We start from the raw sequence: 6,718 nt of genomic DNA on the forward strand, positions 1-6,718 counted from the left end.
TCCAGCGGAGTCGCGCTGCTCCTAATTGACTCGGAGGGAGATGAGATCATCTTGGCACTGTGTGTAAATGGATTACCTGAGGCTGCACTTTGAGAACGTCGGCGTGCCGCTGTCAGCCAGAGGCCTCGGTGCTTTTTCCAAAAGCAGCCAGCAGGGGTTGTAGTGAGTAGGGAACTGTACTCGAGCCGAGATGTTTGTGGGAGATGGGTTGTAGCTGTTTGATGTCTTTCTTAACGAAGCCCACGGTTTTCCTTTATGCAGGACTCGCTGGGGCCTCTACATCAGTGTCCCTCTGCTGCCCAATAAAGCAAGAGGGCATGAATGTGATGGCCATGAACTTATGACCCCAGTTAGTCCCAGGAGAGGCGTTGTGATCTCACGTTTCATTTCACAGCATATCCTTCACTCGTGCTTCTTCAAGCTGCAGCAACTGCTGCTTAAGTTGTGCTGCCAAAGATGGCACTATTAGACATCATGGTCTTGACTGCCATGGAGCTGGACTTTGAGGGGAGCTGCTGGGGTGGTCAGAGGTGGGATTAAATCACTGTCTTTTTTTTGGCGGCTGAGTTAACGCTGCAGTTTGAGGACCCTGGACAAAGTGGATGCCCTTGACCTCTCTGCAGGGTAGGTGCATAAAGTGGTAGGAGATGTTGAAGGTCTGGTACATTGAGAGACTGTGCTGGACATGCTACTGTAATGAGTGCACACACTCCACCAGTCGTTCCACCTGCCAGGATTATCGCTGCGCAGCAGTAGTGCAGCCGTTCGCCATGAACCCACAACCAGTCGGAACGCAGAAAGGAGCGTCTCTCGAAGCTATGTGTTCTCACTCATTATGTATGTGTGCCTTTGAAAAGGTGGGATGCGATTTGACATGAACTAGAGCAAAATACAGCTCGGGTCTATTGGCAGGAGGAGCGATTCTCGAAGTAGTCCCTATGTCCATTACCATGGTTTGAAACACGTTATGTGTTAGTAGCTGCATATAGAGCGGACAGGAGACAGAAACGGGATCATGACAGAGGATATGATGCAAGTTTATGGAGCAGTTAGATAAGAAGTGTGTTCAGTGAGATGTTTTGAGACCTGTCAGAAGGGATTCAGCAGCTCTGAGGGACAGAGAAAGCTCATTAAAGTACATTGTAGCCGAAACAGGGAACTGAAGGACTTTCAGTTTTGGACCTCTTCAGATTGGGACTACCGGTCAGCCAGAGGTGGAAGAGCACAGCACTCTTTATGGTGAAGGGAGACATCAGGTCCTCTAGAGATATTGGCGTGCAGATTCTTTGACCGTCTTGTACGTCGTGACCAGACCGTTGATCGTTTTCTAGTTGGTTGCAGTTCGAGCCATAAGTGGAACTTTATCTTGGTGCTTCCATGTCATTTGTCAGCCTTTGCTGCAGACAGGAACACGGCCCCATGAGCCCACAAACTGGACTGATCTCATCTCCCAACACAGTATTGGGGGTGTTCAGATAACAGAGCCGCCCCCACCAACCCCCAACTCATGGCTCTGGGTTCGGGCTCCTCTGGTTCGCATTTGCCCTGTTGCTTTTGGACCTTTCAGTCCTCTTTTCTTGATGGACCAGCCAAGAACAAACAGTTCCAGGAACCCGTATACATCTCCGGGAATCTGTGTGTGTGTGTGTGTGTGTGTGTGTGTAACCAGATCTTGAGTGCTGAAAAGGCTATTACCAACTGACTGGCGGAAGAGGCCTGAATCTGCAAGACGAAGGAGACCGAAGCGGCGGGGCTACAAGGAACAGATTTTCCAAAGCTGCCTCCCGCCACCCCCACACGCCTCCGGGTATTAATCTGTGCCGACGGAGCCGGATGCCCTCCAGGTGGCCTCCTCTCATCGCCCCGTTTCCTCTGTGCCATGTAACGGAGGGATTAACCCCGGTTACATAACCGTGACAGCGGTGCAGGGCCCTTGGGTGCCCCCACCCCACACGCACACAAACTTGAACCTGCGCTCCGGACTCTGATTGGGACTGCGTCCAATTGGTGCACCGTTCCTCTTACTTCATCTGGATGACTTTTGTGTGAGGACTGGATTCCTGATCTGCACTGGAGGAGAGAGACAGACAGACGGAGTGAGATATTTATAGAGCCACCTGCTGTTAGTCCATCATCCTACCATTCCGTTGTATCCTTTCCCCCTCAGGAGGCTGGGGGCTCCGGGTCATGTCCGACACACATGCATACACACCCTGATGTCATCTCCACTTCCTGTCTTCTGAATTATGGAACATGGGGACGAGTACAAGTGCTATAGCTCTAAAGGTTAGAGAGTGCAGCAGGGTACAGCTGAGCTGAGTTTCCCCACTGCTCTGTGTGTGTGTGTGTGTGTGTGTGTGTGTGTGTGTGTGTGTGTGCGCGTGCGCACACCAGCCAGCCAGGGGCGACGTGAGCTCGGCCGTGCGTGCGTGTATCTCGGCGTTCCCTCACGTGTCGCCTCCGACTTTCTCCCAGGAAGCTCATGGACGCAGCTGGGTGCAGACTGTCTTGGGGGTGGGGGGTGTGACTTGAGCTTTTGCGTGACAGCGCCCCCTCCAGGGTGGCAGCTGAAGTGAACCCAGAGATCCTAAATGATGCTGGTTTAACAGTAAGGGGTTAGGGTTCTTCCTCAATTAATGTGTCCCATTGTTGGAACCTTTGCGCTGTACATACCCTGCAGCTCTGCTCCCGGTGGCCCCCCACATTGACTCGACAGTTTAGTCCCAAGCAGAAGTATTTTTAATAAGATTATATTTTCTGTTGGCTTTATATAAGGGGGGATGTATTTATTTATATTTCTGAAACGGAGGAGTTCTGATCTTGGCCCAGCTACTGGGCGGAGCGCCGCTCAAGCTGCCAGCCGGGGAACGCAAGGGGGCGCCGCACACTCGAACCGGCAAACATTTTCAATCTCCTGTTGGGCAGTGAAAGAAATGCTCAGAGGAAGCCCCGCCTCCTGGACCAGTGCACTTTCCTTGGCACCCGATTGGCTGATGGGGTGTCCCGCGTGCTCTCGGTCACGTTGCTCGGGGGACGTGATCGAGGTTTGGGGGGAGTTGTACGTGGGGACACCCCTGTGGTGTGTGCTGCTATTCCGCTCTCTCTCTTCCTCCTGGACAAGCGGAAAGAGAGTGTGTGTGTGTGTGTGTGTGTGCTGCACACTGATTTCTCTACTTCCAGCCACCTACCAGCAGGTAGCAAGGTGAAATCTGCTACATCCTGGGAACAACCTCATTAGTCCCCCGCTGGCCCACGATGCACTGCAACAGCAGCGCTTGACAAGATGGAACAATTTTCCTCCTGATGTGTCTGTTGGACCCTGAACATCCAGCACCATATTATTTCCTTAGTGAAGTTTTTCTCCAAAGCACGTTACGCTGATTTACCCTGTTTATACAACTGACTTTTTTTACTGTATCAATTCAGGGAAAGTGCCTTGCTCTACCAGTTAGTGGGATTCGAACCTATGACCTTTAGATCCAAAGACGGCGGCAGCTCTAACCACTGTGCTACTGTACTCCGGAATGCGATCCCGGAGCGAGGGCACCTGTGGTGACCCATCCAAAGTGTGAGTGCGACTCTCTGCCGCGTGCCTGAGAGCCAGTAGGGGGCCTTGCTGAGGAGCACAACTCGCACCACGTTCCCATCACTCCAGTCAACGGGGCAGATGCAGGAGCGTTGCTATGACAACCCGCGGCTCTATGACAGGTGCATCCTGGTCCTGTGGCATCGCGGGGGGTCACTGTCCGTTTGTCCTCCAGCACAATGCTGCCACTTATACATGAGCAGCAGCTGGCGTAGGGGTGAGTAGTACCCTTGATCAAGGTAAGATGCAGTAAAAATTCTTGATGAGTAAGTGTATGTGAACTGCACACCCAGAGCGGCCTGGAGCCCTTGTCCTACTGTACAGTCTTGGTACTGGTAGTGTCCTCTAGAGGCCAGAATTAGAACTGCAGCGGAACCTCACTCTTGCATACTGGGACACTCGGTAGCGCTGTGTCTCCAGCTGTCGCATGATTTCCCTCGTGTCCATCTCCCAGGGGACCGTGGACGTTTGGGTATTGTGGACGTGTCTTGTTTCTCTTGGTTACTGAGTGGTGCAGTGGCTGAAGTTTCTGCCCGACACCAGGATACTAGTTCCAATCCCACCTCCTGCTGTAGTACCGTAGATCAAGGTACTTGCTGGTAGCGTGGTGGTCAGAACTGCTGCCTTTGGACCCAGAGCTCATGTGTTCAAATCCCAGCTGTAGTACCCTTAGTGAGGTACTTACCCTAAATTGCTCCAGTAAAATTACCCAGCTGTACACAGGGTAAATCAGTGTAACTGGCTTAAAAGTGTAAGGTGCTTTGGAAAAAAGTGGCAGATGAATGAATAAATGTACAGTTCTGGTCCTGCTGATGTCCACACACTCCAGGTCCCACCTTGTGCTCCTACTGTCTCCTGTCCCTCTCTTTCTGTTCAACGTCCCCAAGATCCTCTTTGCCGGAGTGGGAAATTGAATCTGCGGTTCATGTTTTATTCACGTGCGGCGAAAGCGGGACGAACGCGTGAGGTGTGGAACCAGGGGCGCCTCTGATTTCCGCACAGCGGAGAGCAGCTGCACCGCAGGGGAGCGTAACGGATCAGGGCTCGCGATGATTACGTAAGGGAACAGCCCGTGTGCGGGAGGCTCCGCCCCCCTCGGCAGCCCTGTCCTCGCACGCCCTCCGCCGGAGGAAGCGGCGACAGCCACGTTTTGGAAATCCAATAAAGAATTATGCAAATGTTGGCAGTGTGTCGTCTCCGGTAGAGTGTGGTGCAACACGCGCACGCTGCAGCAGGGGATCGCGGAACAGTCCGCAGGTCCAGCACGGATCATAGGTGGTGCTTCTGTTTGACCTTTGAGCTTCAGCTCAGAGTGAGGGTTTCAACACTGGAGATTTCAGCACATAATGAACCAGCAGGTGGTGCAGTGGCTGGAGCCAACACCTTGTACCTGTAGGGCCTGGGTTTGTATCCCACCTCCCTTGATCAAAGTACTTACCCTGAACTGACACAGTAAAAAAAATTACCCTGCTGTATAAACGAGTAAGATCAGCGTAAGTATAGTGTACAAACCTAACATTGTAAGTCAATTTGGGAAACACATCAGTTATGTAATAATAATGTATTTAAATCCAGGATATATTAATCTGCGGGGGAGGGGGGCATTGAAGAATAACCCCACCTGTGCAGGTTAATTACCATGTTTTTATATGCAAATAGATTGTATTCAGTCAGAATTCTGATTTGCTCAGGGTGTTGGGGGGGGGGGGGGTGTGAAACATCTCTTTGCTTGTGCTAAATCCAGAGATTGTAGACTCACTATTTGACCCCACCTCCTCAAATCCAGCTGCTTCATCCCACTGTGTGTGTGTGTGGGGTGGGGGGGGGGGGGATTGGTCCTTTTTTTTTTTTTTTTTTTTTTTGCTCTATCCACAAGCACTCTCTCCATGGGGGGGCACTGGTTGGTTTGTGTTTGCCTTTGGGAGGGTGGATGGGGTGGCCAAGGTGCCTTCTGCAGGCCATCCCAGTGCAATGTGTCTGTGTCTCTCAGTACGGATCTTCCTCTCTGTCCCTAAACGGAGTGCTGGCTCCTTCAGCGAACCCTGTAGTTCCACACCCGGGTTCGAGCTGCAAGCTTGACATCACCCCCCCCCCCCACTTCAGGATTGGGGGTTGTCAACTTGCCCTTGAAGTCAGCTGTATGGTCCAGTGCTGGTCCCTCGGACGGGGGAGGGTGTCCCGTGAGCTCAGCCCCCCCGCGGTCTCGGATTACAGGGTATCCATTCACCGGTCGATTTCTCCGCAGCCTGGAGCCGGTGCGGTGCTGGGTCTCGGCCCGCAGTCCTGCTCCTTCTCCTCTTCGCTCACTTTCGACTGCTAGAGCTCAGTCCACAAGGTCAGTGTCTGTAACCGCAGTCACGTCACGGTCTTGTAGGTGGAGCTGGACCGCGCCGTGTTGACAGGTTCAGTGCGTTAGTCACCTCGCTTTCTGAAGCCTCCGTGTGAGAAGCTTCCCCTTTCAGCCTGCAATGTGTCCTTCTCACCAGTAAGTGGCGATGTGCTCCACCTCTTTCTGACCGTCCCCATCACCATCTGTGTCTGACAGCCGACCGCAGTCTGAGGCATGCCGGCGGTTCCTTCGGTCGAACCACAACCAGACAGGTTCCGAGAGCTGTGTTTGTGCTGGGAGCTGGGTGGTCCCTGAGGGGGTGACCGGGTCACCGAGGGGTGTCCTAGGAAGGTGAACCACATTGTAAGCTTGCTGAAAGCGGTCCGTGGGGGTCCTGCTGAGTCACACAGTAACTCGGCCACGTGGAGTTAACTATACGTTGTGCGCAGGCCGTTTGGTGCTCCCCCGAACTCTGCCTCCCCCCCACTGCCCCTCATAGCAAACACAACCATTCGGGTTGCCTTATTTCACGGTTAAAGCGTGCGGACCGCTGGACTCCAACCACACACACATTTCCACGGTCTTTGACCGCATCAACCTGCATGCTGTAAATGTGATTCACAGAGTGAATGGGTCTGTAATATGACTGGGTGACTTGCCACTCAGTTTAGCCCCAGGGATGAGAGCAACCCGTCTGATCTGAGCCCCTTAGAAGTCCTATAAGTACCTCTGAGAGCGACATGTTCATTGGTTGTGATCAAGGTTCTGAAGACCGCACTGCTTCCTTTGTCTTCCAACCATAG

This window comes from Scleropages formosus, chromosome 3 (assembly GCF_900964775.1).
Source record: "Scleropages formosus chromosome 3, fSclFor1.1, whole genome shotgun sequence".
Classification (NCBI taxonomy): domain Eukaryota; kingdom Metazoa; phylum Chordata; class Actinopteri; order Osteoglossiformes; family Osteoglossidae; genus Scleropages; species Scleropages formosus.